Source organism: Canis lupus, chromosome 7 (assembly GCF_003254725.2).
Source record: "Canis lupus dingo isolate Sandy chromosome 7, ASM325472v2, whole genome shotgun sequence".
NCBI lineage: Eukaryota > Metazoa > Chordata > Mammalia > Carnivora > Canidae > Canis > Canis lupus.
The window spans coordinates 74,902,915-74,917,470 of NC_064249.1; the positions used below are offsets into that span (position 1 = coordinate 74,902,915).

General features: G+C 43.8%; 1 long non-coding RNA gene across 1 annotated transcript; it reads left to right on the forward strand.

The window, feature by feature from the left end:
• The first annotated feature begins 4,544 nt into the window (after positions 1-4,544).
• Positions 4,545-8,881, forward strand: LOC125755484 (uncharacterized). Its single transcript, XR_007412173.1, has 3 exons — positions 4,545-4,741; positions 6,313-6,564; positions 7,562-8,881. It is a non-coding gene; the product is annotated as an uncharacterized LOC125755484 (long non-coding RNA).
• Positions 8,882-14,556: the final 5,675 nt, after the last annotated feature.

The following is a 14,556-nucleotide window of genomic DNA, read 5'->3' on the forward strand; positions in this document are numbered from 1 at the left end:
TCTGCAAACGCCATTTAACCTTTCTTTTTTTTTTTTTTTTCATTTAACCTTTCTAACCAAGATCCTCCTCTGCTCTAACTGCCTCACACCAATCGCTCTGCACGCCACACCTGCTCCTGGAACATATCCAGTCTTTCCAGGCCAGGGTACTTGCTCTGCTGTTCCCTCTGCCGGGTGCTCCTCCCCAAGGTTCAAAGGACTTGCCCCTGATCTTCCTTCAGGTCTTTGCTCTAAGTCAACAAGTATTTATCATCTGCCTTTTCAGTTTGCGGTCCAAGGGGGAGAGAACCCAATCAACAGATGCTTAAAATACAGTGAGTTTCAGGCCACATTTGGGGAAGTGTAGGGCATTATAGGGTCAAAAAGGAGGATTAGACTGTTGGAAAGAATTTCCAGGGACGCCTGGGTGGCTCAGTGGTTGAACACCTCTCTTCGGCCCAGGGCAGGGCGTGATCCTAGAGTCCCAGGATCGAGTCCCACATGGGGCTCCCTGCATAGAGCCTGCTTCTCTCTCTGCCTGTGTCTCTGCCTCTCTCTCTCTCTCTCTGTCTTCATGAATAAATAAATAAAATCTTTAAAAAAATAAAAATAAATTAAAAAAATAATTTCCAACAAAAGATGGAAATTCTTTTAAAAATAAGAACGCTGTGGCACCCTATGTCCCAGGGTGGCATATCCAACATCCTATCCCACCCAAGGAGTTATTTTTTTTAAGATTTTAAAAAAGATTTTATTTATTTATTTGACAGAGAAAGAGAGAGCACAAGCAGGGGGAGCAGTAGGCAGAGGGAGAGGGAGAAGCAGGCTCCCTACCGAGTAGGGAGCCCAATGTGGGGCTCTATTCCAGGACCCTGAGATCATAACCTGAGCTGAAGGCAGATGCTCAACCCCCGAGCCACCTAGGTGCCCCTACTTGTTTATTTTAAAGAGAGAGAGTGTGTGTGTGTGTGTGTGTGTGTGTGTGTGGAGGGGGAGGGGGAGAATCTCAAGCAAACTCACCACTGAGCGTGGAGCCTGATGTGGGCCTTGATCTCATGACCCTAAGATCATGACCTGAGCCAAAATCAGGAGTTGGACACTTAACTGACTGAGCCACTCAGGCATCCCATCATCCAAGGAGTTCTTATGTTTTTGTTTTAATTGTGATTCTACATAAATGTGTCAGTTGCTGCCTTGAAAGGTAACATAAAATGATAGAACATTTACGTATCAAAAGTGATAAACCAGGAATCAACTAAAACAATGCTAACTCAATTAAAAATTTGTAAAGCAATTTAAAATTATTTTGTAGTGTTTTGTATACTTTTTATACTGAATTTAAGTATCTTTAAAACTTTACCAAACAATATACTCATATTATGCCAATTTTCCTCTAATTATTGTCAACATGGATATAATGTTTCGTGAAATTGTAACTGGGTAGATCTACATACTTTTTAAAGTCTGTCCCTTTTCATGGCCTATCTCTTCATTTGCACATACACCTTCATCCTATGGGCTGTGTGGCTTTCCCACACGCTTTCATTCTTCCTACTTTTCTGGTTTTGTCTGCAGTTTTCTTCCTCCAAACAGCATTGGTTCAAATAAGCCATCACATGGAAGCTTGCTTCATAGGCTCAAGATCACAAAATCAGCATCTCTCATCAGTTTCCCTCAGTATCTTCCACCTCCTTCTTCTTCCTCCTTTTGCCTCCAGTTCCTAGAGGTTTGTTGTTTTTGTTGGGGTTTTTTGTTGTTGTTGTTGTTGTTTTTGTTGTTGTTATTTCTTCCCCCTCTCTTTTTTTTTAAAGATTTTTTTTTTAAGATTTTATTTATTTATTCATGAGACACAGAGAGAGAGAGAGACAGAGACACAGGCAGAGGGAGAAGCTGGCTCAAGGAGCCCGATGCGGGACTCCATCCCAGGACTCTAGGATCACGCCCTGGGCGGAAGGCAGGCGCCAAACCGCTGAGCCACCCAGGGATCCCTCCCCCTCCTTTTTTTTTTTTTTTAAACCAGGAGTATAGATGACATAAGCAACTTTCTGTTTATGTTCCTAAAGATGATGGAACTTTGCCTGTGTGCCCTCGCCCTGGCCCAATCTACTCTTCAGCCACCTTCCTCTCCTGCCAGGCCCAGAGGAAGCAGGAATCCCAAAACAGAACCCCCTTCAGGTTCACAAAAAAACAATGGCTAATAGCTAATGTGTATGAAGTCCTGACATTCTGCATATACTCTGTAATTTGGTCTCCCTCACACCACCAGGACACAGGCACAAATGCAAAAACACCAGGCTCCGGACAAGCAAACATCTTGTGCACAGTGACTTGGGTATCAGCTGGTGGAACAATTGTTTTTTTCCTATCAAGGGTAAAAATTTTCTTTTTGAGGAACTTGATACTGCACATTTCAAAGAAAATCACATAAGAAAACAAAAATGGTATCTTCCTTCATCCCAGAAATAAATAAGAAGGGCATGACATTGCTTTTTAAATCACGACACTTGGCACTTCAGCACTAGCATTCCAAATGAACGGAAAAGGGGGAAAAAAAAAACCTTTTACTATATGTTTTAGGTTTCTTTGGTTGGGATTCTCCCTATATGTTAATTGATGTTCCTTCTTTCAAATCATATTTCCCAAACAGTTAACACCAGGAAAAAATATAAGCCTAGTGGCTGCTCTCTTGCCTTCCATGCAGGCATTCCCGGGATCTTGGCTTGCTAGAAAAATCTGCTGACATTTTTCCTTTTCTACTTGTTTGTTTCTTAAGGAATAATAGTAAACTTTCAAACATCCACATCTTGGTGAGTCTTCTACTTTATTGCTTGGATGTTCCTTTGGTGCTGGTAAGGCCATGGTCTGCTTTTTGCTTTGTTTTATTTTTTTGAATGGTTGTTAATTTTTTAGGTCACCTGCTGCTGGTGAAGTTGCCTGGGTAGTCTGTGTTGCTGAAACTAAACTCCAACCGCCACACAACACTGGTCAGGGGAGCTGACGGGGTGACAAAGCGGTGAGCAAAATTATACCCATCACAAAAATTCATTAGGAATTGCTGATTTGCAGAATACTGATGGTATTTGGCCCTTGTCTTCAAGGGAAGGTAATAGGGTTACTTTCAGAATGGCTCCTTTCCCAGTCTCCTTGGTTTTGCTATGGGGTGAGCCCCATCCACTCTCGTTTGAGTGGAATGCTCAGTGAAGCTCCTCAGAATTAGGTCCCAGGATGAGTCAACTCGTGTCACTGATGAACACAGGAGTGAGATTCTCAGCAACATAAAGGAACTGCCTCCTTCCTTCTGCTCCCTTGCCACCTCCATCATCCCCCCGACCCAGGACCATGCTTCTTTTTGTCTCAGCAGCCACTTGAGGACAGCAGAGTCTACAGGATTCTTCCCTGGTCTCTGGGTTTTCTTCCTAAGAAAGGCCTTTCTCTAACTGGTCCCAAAGTTTCGTCTCCTCAAATTCAAGCTAACTTTGGACTGAAATGCCTGGGGTTTGTTCTCCTTCCCCTACACCAGCCCCACCACAGAAGTTGTTATGGCTCTGCCTTCTAGAAAACCAGAACCTGCCCTTGTCTCCTCCTTCTATCCTTTTCAGTTTGTCCAAAATATCCATCCAAGTTATTCTGGTTGAGTCTCAGCACCTTCATTGAGTCTCAGTGCCTCTTTGCTACTATAAAGTTGGCATCTGGGCGACCACAATGGCAGGTGCCACTGTTGGGGAATCCATCAGCCTTACGTAGGAGCTTCCAACACCAGCTGCTACTTCCTGTTTGAAAGCTCAAGCCCCGAGTAGACCCACCAGTAAGTCAGTTTCCAGACAGAGGGACTTTTCTAGTTCTCAGTTCATTTGCACAACAGAGATGACACTAAACCCCCCTGGGCGCACAGGCTCCTCCCAGGCCAGGCAACTCTGCCAATCCCCTGGCTCCTCCCCTGGCTCTTGCTGATGATTCAACTGTGGGTTACGCACCTGCCCCATAGGATTGTGCTCCAGTTTACACTCCACCAGGACAGCCTCCCAGGATTGAACAGTGTTTTTTAATACCTCAGTCTTTCGTGTACTGTACTCAACAATTTTTGTCATGGTTGAGTATCACCTACACTATTAATTGTCTTTGATCAGCTCAGTTTTTATCTTTAAATTTAATTCACTTTTGTGTTGTCCTAAATCATATCACTTTCAAGATTCAGGATTTGAGGTGCCAATTATATATTATCAAATACACATTAACTAAACACATAATTATGAGAACTGAGTCCATCTGTGTCAACATAATACAACCATTTGTTCCAGGAAATCCTTGCCCAGGAAAGTAATACACCAATAAATAACTTTACTGTTTGCTTCAGGAAATTTCTGCAAATGACTTTTTTCAGGAAAACAGTGTGCCCACCTGAGAAAAACATTAGAAAGCAGTTTACTCCTGCATATCCTCACCTTGCTGTGTCCTCCCATCCCAAGTCCAGCCCTGGTCCATTCTTCAGACAGACCCATCTTTGACCTCTTGAGCCCAGACCTCAAAACCCTGTAAATATTCTTCCTTGAGCTCTGTGTCCTGACTCACAACTAAAACTGTCAGAAGAGTGTTCTCTTCCAATAAACACCTTTGCTTGCTCAACATTTGTTATGATCTTTTAGGAGCTGACCATTGGCATTATGAAACTTTAAAATGTTCACCCGTGGACCACCTAAAATCATCTCATTCACTAGAAAGAGTGCACAGAATACGAGTTGACCAAGATTCCATCTAAAAAACGGTAAGAGAGCAGTTCCTCTAGCACTTCGTGCTCGGCCACTCCCTGGCCTTCTCTTCCCCTTCCTATTTCCAACTCCTCACTTCATCCTCACCACCAAGGCCCTTTGTGCACCTAAGACCCTGCTCTCTATGACCCTGAAGGCAGGACCCAAACAAGGAGCAACAGCAATGACCCACAGTGAGCAGATCATAGGATAAGGAGAGATATTAAGTGATAAGTAGCCTCTGTGGTTTGAAAAGATTGTTAACTGAAAACACAATAATGGACAATTCGTGGAGTCAGTTATTACACTGGCCTCTGTAGCAAAATTTCAAGTAAATTGGGAAATCATCACCCCAATACAGAGCAGTATCATGCCCAGATGGATGCCCACATGCTATGATTTCAGAGTTCCAAGAAGGCTCCTCTGCTGCAAATTTCTTGCTTTTTTTCCATTTTCCCCACAATTCACAGGTGCTATACAATTTTAACTTTAGCTTTTTAACTTTAAGGACTACCTTTCTGTGTCCTGTGTATCTGGGGACATATGACAATAACAACCACTGATATTTATTGATCATTTTCTTAGTCAGTTCAGGCTCTGTAATCAAAGTACCACTGACTGAGGGGTTTAAACAACTTGCTGGTCCTCATAATCCTGGAGGCTTGAAGTCTAAGATCAAGATGCTGCAGATCTGTGTCTGGTGAGGACTCTCTTCCTGGTTTGCTGATGGTCATTTGCTCCCGCTGTCCTCACTTGCTGGAGAGAGAAGGAGCAATCTCACGTCTCGGCTTCTAAGGACACTAATCTCATTCACGAGTGCCCCACCATTATGACTTAATCACCTCCCCCAAAGCTTCACCTCCAAATGCTATCACATTAGAGATTAAGCTTCAATGTATGAACTTCGGGAGACATAAACATTTAGTCCAGAGCAATCATTTACTATGGCTAAAATCTGTTTCAAGGTGTCTGTGTGCACCTACCTGTTCTGATTCTTAAAGATTCCTGTGAATGGGTAAAGGGGGAATTATTTCCCACAATTTAGAGATGAGGAAACTGAGGCTTGACAGGTTGAACCACTTGCCCAAGGTTACACAGACCCATGTTACCACTTTCCTGGCATCACCATGAATGGATTCACAATGTAAAAGCAGCATTCAGGGCACCTAGGTGGCTCAGTGGCTGAGCATCTGCCTTTGGCTCAGGTCGTGATCCTGGGGGCCTGGGATGGAGTCCTGCATCAGGCTCCCCGGAGGGAGCCCGCTTCTCCCTCTGCCTATGTCTTTGCCTCTCTCTCTGTGTCTTTCACGAATAAATAAATAAAATCGTTTTAAAAAATAAAATAGGGGATCCTTGAGTGGCTCAGCGGTTTGGCGCCTGCCTTCGGCCTGGGGCATGATCCTGGAGTTCCAGGATTGGGTCCCGCGTCAGGGTCCCTGCATGGAGCCTGCTTCTCCCTCTTCCTGTGTCTCTGCCTCTCTCTCTCTCTCTCTCTCTCCCTCTCCCTCTCTGTATCTCTCATGAATAAATAAATAAAATATTTTTAAAAAATAAAATAAATTAATTTAAGGATATTTGCAATTCTAAGGTACAGAAATTTAGGACAAAAAGGAAGACAAGAGCTACTCAACATGTTATCAGTGAATTGGTGACTCATTGTCCACATGACCACTAATTTCTCACAACGGCTTCACACAGTAAGAATCATCAGCCTCATTTCTTCAGATTAGGATGCTGACAAGCACAAAGGCTAACATACAGCTAGAAGTTTCTGTATCAAGAATTCGAAATCAGCTTTGTCCTGCTTCAGAGGCTGTGCTCAGCACCATAAAGCTCCCAGGTCAGTCCTACCTTACCTCTACACGGAAGAGAAAGCATAGACTGAGTCAGCAATTTATGTGCCTCTACATTATGCCACATGCTGCCTCCAGGAAGCTGAAACTGCCTTGTTTAGGACTAGGGAAGCATGTTTACATACAATGAAACCTAATTCACTTGGAACACAACATGGATTTTAGCTTTAGTTTGATTTCTTTTTTTTGAGAACAATAGAGCAGAGGCTTTCGAATTTCTTTGAACTTGACCCACCGAATACAATGAATATGTCACACCCTCATACACACAAACACACATGTGTCACACACGTGTGTAACAAAGTTTCACAGAATAATACTCACACGTGAGAAGCACACTGACATTTGAGACTCTAGTCCAGTCTTTCTATTCTTTCTTATTTTTTTCTTTTGTCCGTGGTCTTACTTAATGATTCTTTTTTTGTTTGTTTGTTTGTTTATCGTGGTAAAACATGAGATCTACCCTCAAAACAAATTAAGCACACGATACAGTGGTAACTCTGGATGCCATGCTGTTCAACAGGGGCCAGAATACATCTGTCTTGTGCAACTGAAGCTGTATACTCCTTGAACACCTCCCCATTTCTCCTTCGGGACAGCCCCTGCAACTACCCTTCTACTCCTGCTCTGAGTTTACCTATTTTAGATATCTCAGAGAAGTGGGGTCCTGCCTAGAAAGCCGTACAGTGACCCCTCAAAAAACGACAAAGAGATCTTTTCCTTTTTTTTTGATGCTGGTCATGACTCATTCTATTGATGTCAGTTGCTTCCTCAGTTTGTAATGCACCGCAAGAGGACTTGAATTTTTTTTTTTTTGTCGTTTTATATTACTCAGAGGACTTGTGAAATAGATGAGAAGAAATGGGGGGAAGGGGGTTAAAAAATGAATTATTGACGGCAACTCAGTGGAAATATTAACACTCATGCATTTTTAATTCTTGACAAGAGGAAGGTGCTTATAAACGCTGGTTATTTTCCGTACAGGCTGATCAAAGTGGTGACATCCCAGATTTGCTCCACTAAGCAGACATTTTAAAGTCCAAAGGAAGCCAGAACTCAAAGGTCAGTTCATCTTGGGTGTCTCCCATGCTGCTCCTCAGCCGCGCGGCCACCGGGACAGGCCTCCCTGCCTCCGAGGCCGTCAGCATCCGCCAGGTGGCGGTACCGAGCAGGCGCCGCCGGGCCGGGCCTCTGCAGGCTGCCAGGCAGGTGGAGCTCCGCCCAGAGAGGATTTCGAAACCCCGGTTCCCCAGCAATTGACGCGAACTTGGCCTGCAAGTTGACTCAACGCTCCTGGCGCGTTTCTGCCTTTTCCTGGAACGTCCCAGGATTTTAGCCGCATTCTTGAGGACAGGCTAGCATTTAACATTGCTCATATGCTCGGCTGTCTTCCTGTGGCAGTACAGATGAACCGCTGCTCTGTGAAGCCAGAGCCATCAGAATGTCGGTGTTTATCAATAATCTGCGATGGTAGATGCCATTTATCTTTTTTTAATTTTTATTTATTTATGATAGTCACACAGAGAGAGAGAGGCAGAGACACAGGCAGAGGGAGAAGCAGGCTCCATGCACCGGGAGCCCGACGTGGGATTCGATCCCGGGTCTCCAGGTCGCGCCCTGGGTCAAAGGCAGGCGCCAAACCGCTGCGCCACCCAGGGATCCCGGTATATGCTATTTAGCTTGCATTTCTTGCCTCTTCCTTGTAGCATTCGAGAAGCACCGTAGGTCCTCACGTCTTTTCACTTGCTAACAATTTCTATTTCTCTTAGTTGTTCCACATAAAGTCACTGGAAATATTTAATGGACATTTTAGTTCTTATTATCCAACTGAAAAAGATGGTCTTCTCGAATTCACATTGGCAAGCCACTTTCTCTGAAAAAAAAAAATAATAGCTGGTATGTACTTTTTGCAAGGTAGGAGCAGTCTTTTGAAACAACCCCATGTATGAGAGATTTTATTTTGTTTTAAGACTTTATTTATTTATTCATGGGAGACAAAGAGAGAGAGGGGGTCAGAGACACAGGCAGAGGGAGAGAAGCAGGCTCCATGCAGGGAGCCCGACGTAGGACTCGATCCCGGGTCTCCAGGATCACTCCCTGAGCCAAGGCAGGCGCTTAACCGCTGAGCCACCTGCTCTGCTCTGTAGGAGAGATTTTAAAAATTCTCAAGTGATGCTTGTTTACAAGACTTGTTTATATTTACTTGGAGGCCTTATTTTTACAATATTTTTGGTGTAAGAGAAGATATTTATGAATGATTTTACTTTGCTACTTATTATATTCTTATATCGTTTGAATTTTTATGAATACATTTTACTTTTACAAATAAAGATGCTTTTGTTATTAAAATGCTATGTGACTATGAGGAAAAAACAGACTTTAGTATGGCATTACTCAGAAAGCTATTACCAGTAAATCAGTTGAAGGCACGCACAATTTAAGTGCAGTATAGATTAATCCTGACCGTGGATTGCTGATTTAGGAAATGATATTTCTGAATTTAGGTCATGTCTACCATATTCCTGTCTACTCTTAAGTATCCTTGTTAAAGTGGAAAGAACATCAAGTCGGTCATTATTCTAAATGTAAAACAATTAGTAAGAAACTGGTAGTAGTGTGGTCAGTTGTTAAAAACAACAAAATCAATATCTCTAATACTTTACTGTCCTTCAAGCTCTGCAGTAAGCCACGTGCATGCGGTGGTCCATAGGTTTAGAGCAGGAGAAGCACTTTCATTTACATAAGCCCATTTTGTACTTGTACAATGTATATGGGCATCTCAACGTCCTAAGATCTAAAATTCTGCACGTAAGGTCCTTTATCTAATAAGTTACAGAGCCAGGAAGGACCAACCATGTGATTCTGAGTTCAAAGCTACTTGCCTTTCATTTTTGTGGGCTTGAAGGCTATGCCCACAAATGCTCCCCACATGAGGAAGAGGAAGTTATTTTAGTAGGCATTTGAAGCTTTGCTCTTTCTTGCTTTTCCTTTATCTGCGTGAGGGGAGTGAGCCAGGAGGCAGGACAGGAATGATTCAAAAGATCACTGTGTGTGCCAATCATCCTCACACCCAGCATCAGAACTGGGTTCTTGGTGACACCCTTGGGGTAGGCTGCACAGGTCCTAGTGATGCTGAATCATGATGCTACGTTGGTTTGTGACATTGTACACCACCTCTCCAACTGCAGCTCCCTGAGGCACGACCACGTGTTTACAGAGCTGCTAAGTGTGTGTTGATCACCTTCAGAGTGCTCGGGGCTCACGTAGGGCTGGGGACATGGAATTGAGCACAGCAGATAGGCTCCCTGCCCACCCAGAGTTTGAAGTCTAGCAGGGGAGACGGACATTAACAAACAAGCACACAAACAAACATATAATCAAGTCACTAACTCTACTGTGAGACAAAAAGTGAAAGCTTTATGACAGATAACAACAGAATAAGGCATCATTTAAATGGGATGAGGGGTGTGTCAGGATGTTTCTCTCAAGGAGCATTATTTCAACTGAGACCAAAACAATGAGTTGGGATTTATCAGGAAAGATTATGGTAAGTGTTCCAAGAAGACAGACTGCCCTATACAAAAGCCCTGAGGTAGGAAAATGCTCTGTTTATTGGAGGACCCAAAGCTCATATGGCCCCGGGCCCAGTGAGCCAAGGGGAGGTGATGGGAGATGCTCCAGCATTGGAACCTTGTTGTCCATATGAGGAATTGTGTGATTTATCCTAACAACAGTGGCAAACCATTGATGAGTTTTAAGTAGAGAAAAGACATAATCAGATTTAAGTCTTTATATTTCTATTTTATTTTTTTAAGCTTTCTTTATTTGAGAGGGAAGGGAGGAGAGGCAGGTTCCAAGCTAAGCTCAGACCCTGAAGCGGGGCTGGATCCCATGACCCTGAGATCATGACCTGAGCCGAACTCAACAGTGGGACGCTTCACCAACTGTACCGCCCAGATGCCCCCCGATTTATGTTTTTAAAAGATGCCACTGGTGGCTTTGATTCAATGAGAATGGAGTGAGGGTCTTGGACTAGCCATGAGGCTCCTGCAGGGGTGCAGGGGCAGATGACAGACCTCTGTGGGGGTGGGGGAGGGAGGTAAAGGGAAAGAGGAACTCCTCAGCTGGGAATCAAATAGTGTGGAAGGAATGTGCACTTGTGAGGGACAAGCTCGTGGGGGACGTGGGGGACGTTCAAGTGGAGAAGTCAAGGAGGCACTCAGCTTTGAGAGTCCCTTGTTGAAGGGCACCGGGGTGGCTCAGTAGTTGAGTGTCTGCCTTCGACTCAGGCCGTGATCCTGGGGTCCTGGGTCCTGGGATTGAGGCCTATATCAGGCTCTGGGTGAGGAGTCTGCTTCTCCCTCTGCCTATGTCTCTGTGTCTCTCATAAATAAGTTAATAAAATCTTTTTAAAAATAGTGCCTTGTCAAAAAGAGAAGATTAGGCTGAGTTACAGCTTTGGGAGGTGCCATCCCTGAGATGGTACTGAAACCCAGTGAAATCTTCTTGGGAGAAAGAGCTCCAGTGAAAGAGAGAAAGGCCCAGAACTCAGCCCAAGGATACTTGTATGTTAAATAGTGGTTAAAGGAGCTGGAGAAGGGGCCAGCAGGGCAGTGGGAGGCAAACCAGGAGAGCGTTCTGAGGATGCAGCGGCAGATGCTGCCAAATGCTGTGGAGGGTCCATCAAGGTGAGGACCGTGACCTCTGTCTTAGAAATGCAATCAATGGTAGTTCAGAGGAGAGCAGCACATTTTAGAAATGTAATTTCAACTAGAAGGAGCTGCCATTCTTCTTTACTTTCAAGGAGGGCCTTATAGCCATATAGCTCTAAAACTCGCCTGACTAGAATATTTTATTTCTGAGCAGTCAGATTTCTGGGCTTTCTGTAGCAGCTAGATTGGTACGAGTTGTCAGTACTTCCTTTTTTTCCCTCCTAACTTTTAATTATGAAAAATTTCAAGCATACAGAAAAGTTAGAATTATGCAGTGAACACTTGTGTATCTATCAGTTAGATTCTACAGTTAATATTTTCCTATACCTGCATGTGTCTACCCATCTATCCATCGAATCATCCTTCCATCCATCCACCAACCCATATTATTTTTTGGATGCATTTTATTTTATTTTATTTTATTTTATTTTATTTTATTTTATTTTTGGATGCATTTTAAAGTAACTTTTAGGGTCAGCCTGGGTGGCTCAGCGGTTTAGCGCCACCTTCAGCCCAGGGCCTGATCCTGGAGACCCAGGATCAAGTCCCACGCCGGGCTCCCTGCATGGAGCCTGCTTCTCCCTCTGCCTGTGTCTCTCTGCGCCCTGCCCCCCCCCCCCGTGCCCCGTGTCTCTCATGAATAAATAAATAAAAATCTTTAAAAAAAAAAACAACAAAGTAAGCTTTAGGCATCAGAACATTTCACAACCAAACACTCTAGTCTCTATATCATTAATAACAGTTCAGGGATCCCTGGGTGGCGCAGTGGTTTGGTGCCTGCCTTTGGCCCAGGGCACGATCCTGGAGACCCGGGATTGAATCCCACATCAGGCTCCTGGTGCATGGAGCCTGCTTCTCCCTCTGCCTATGTCTCTGCCCCTCTCTCTCTCTCTCTCTGTGACTATCATAAATAAATAAAAATTAAAAAAAAAAGAAAGAAAATAACAGTTCAATACCTGTTATGGTTTGATTTCCTTTGAAGTTTTATAAGAATGAAACTTTAAATCCTTTTTTAAAAATTTTATTGATTTATTTGAGACAGAGTAAACAAGAGAGAGAGAGCCCAAAAGCAAGGGCAGAGAGAGAGGAAGAGGGAGAAACAGACTTCCTTACTGAGTGGGGGAGCCTGACAACGGGGCTCAATCCCAGGACCCTGAGATGGTGACCTGATCCGAAGGCAAGTGATTAACCAACTGAGCCAAATTGAGCCAAAACTTTAAATCTTAAGTGTACCAGTGGATGCCTTTTGACGAACGCATAACCTTGTGCATCCATGCTATTATGTTAGGAACATTACATCACCTCACAACTTCTGTCCCTGCTGCTTTTTCTTTCAGAAAGTGCAGATAACCTAGGTAAGGAATCCCGATGCTGGGCTCATGGTAAAAACACAGCAAGTGTTCCTTCCCTTCTCCCTGCTGCCAGGGAACTTTGCCGCTGCTCATATACATTCAGCCACGTTTTCACCAAGATGGGAACAGACACGGACCTCTTCCTAAAAGTGCTTTCATAAACATTTCACAGTCAACCCTTTGTACAGAAGGACAATGGTGTCCAGTGAACCAAGCCCAACCCAGGAAATCATAATTCCTCACTCAGAAGCCTGCCCTGCTGGTGCTGAGCAAGCTCATGTCATAGCCCTCCTGTTTGTAAAACAGGAACAATACCTATCTATATCATACAGGTGTGAAAATTACCTTGGTATTTTAATATAGGAACTAATATAGCCCTGGGAGAACAGGTAAAAATACCCCAATGCCAGATAGTAAGCATCATGGCTAAGCTGCCACATTTGCACTGTTTGCCCCATCGGTGCCCTGTCTTCACTTCATGGCTAGAGTGAGAAGAGGCCGAATCAGGGACATACTGGGTGCGGGGTTGCACCTGCTTAGATCTGACACCAGAATGAGGACTAGAGTTACCAACTTTGTCTTATCAGTTCAAATATCTGTTGTTAACAACTCCTGAAAGAGACTATGGGGTGACTTTAGTTGTTTATTTTATTTATAACTGAACTTCAGGGTGGTCATACATGAGACTGATTTGTTGGAATGAGTAGAGTTTCTCAATTGCTGGTTTTAAGGAACCCAGAGATGTAAGTTGAGGTGACAATAGATTTTAAGATTTTTTTTAAAGATTTGTTTGTTTATTTGAGAGAGAAAGAGAGTGAGTTAGAGAGAGAGAGAGAGCATGCACCAAGCAGGGGGGAGGAGCAGAGGGAGAGGGAGAAGCAGGATCCCTGCTGAGCAGGGAGTCCAATACGGGACTCCATCTCAGGACCCTGAGATCATGACCTGAGCCAAAGCAGAGGCTTAACCAACTGAGTCACCCAAGGGCCCCAGTTTTTAAGATTTAGTTGAAATTTTCATGAACCTTGCTCCCAAGCTCTATGATTAGCCTAATGATCTCCCCAGAGTTACTCATTAGTTATTGAGATTATACAGGCTCGTGTTTACTTCTGGTTTCAAAGCCCTGGTTCTCCTGAACTCATATCTCTCTTGGGGTCCACTTCCTCTGCCACCATCTTTTTTCCTGTTCTGGGCCAACCTAGTCATGGAATTCAGCCTGTTTTCTTTAATTTCCCCAATGACGACTTTCCAAAGCAAAGCCCTGTGGAATCCCATCTCTCTCTCTTTCACCTCTCCCTTCTACTCTCAAGTAGACTCTCAAATTCCCCCTTGATGGTTAGATTTGGATTGGTTTAGCTGTGACTTTACTTCCATGTGTTCTTCCATCCATAGTCCCAGGGTCTTACTTTCCACCCATAAGTGGATAATCACAATATTTTCTAAATAAAGGTAGTTCTCTATGAGGATCTGTGGTGCAAATTCCTTAATGTATGTATATCTGAGTCTTAAAAAAAAAAAAGATTTCATTTATTTATTCATGAGAGACACAGAGAGAGAGATTGGGGCAGAGACACAGACAGAGGGAAAAGCAGGCTCCATGCAGGGAGCCCGATGTGGAACTCAATGCCGGGACCCCAGGATCACCCCCTGGGCCGAAGGCAGGTGCTAAACCGCTGAGCCACCCAGGTGTCCCTGTATAGCTGAGTTTTGACTGACCACCCCTGCACACTCAAAAAAATCTGCATAACTCTTAACTCCACCAGAACTTAACTATTAGTAGCCTACTGCTGACTAGAAGCCTTACCGATAACATAAACAGTTGATTAACACAGTTTTTGTATGTTGTATGTACTATATACTGAATTCATACAATAAAGTAAGCTAGAGAAAGGGAAGTGTTATTAGAAAAATCGTAAGC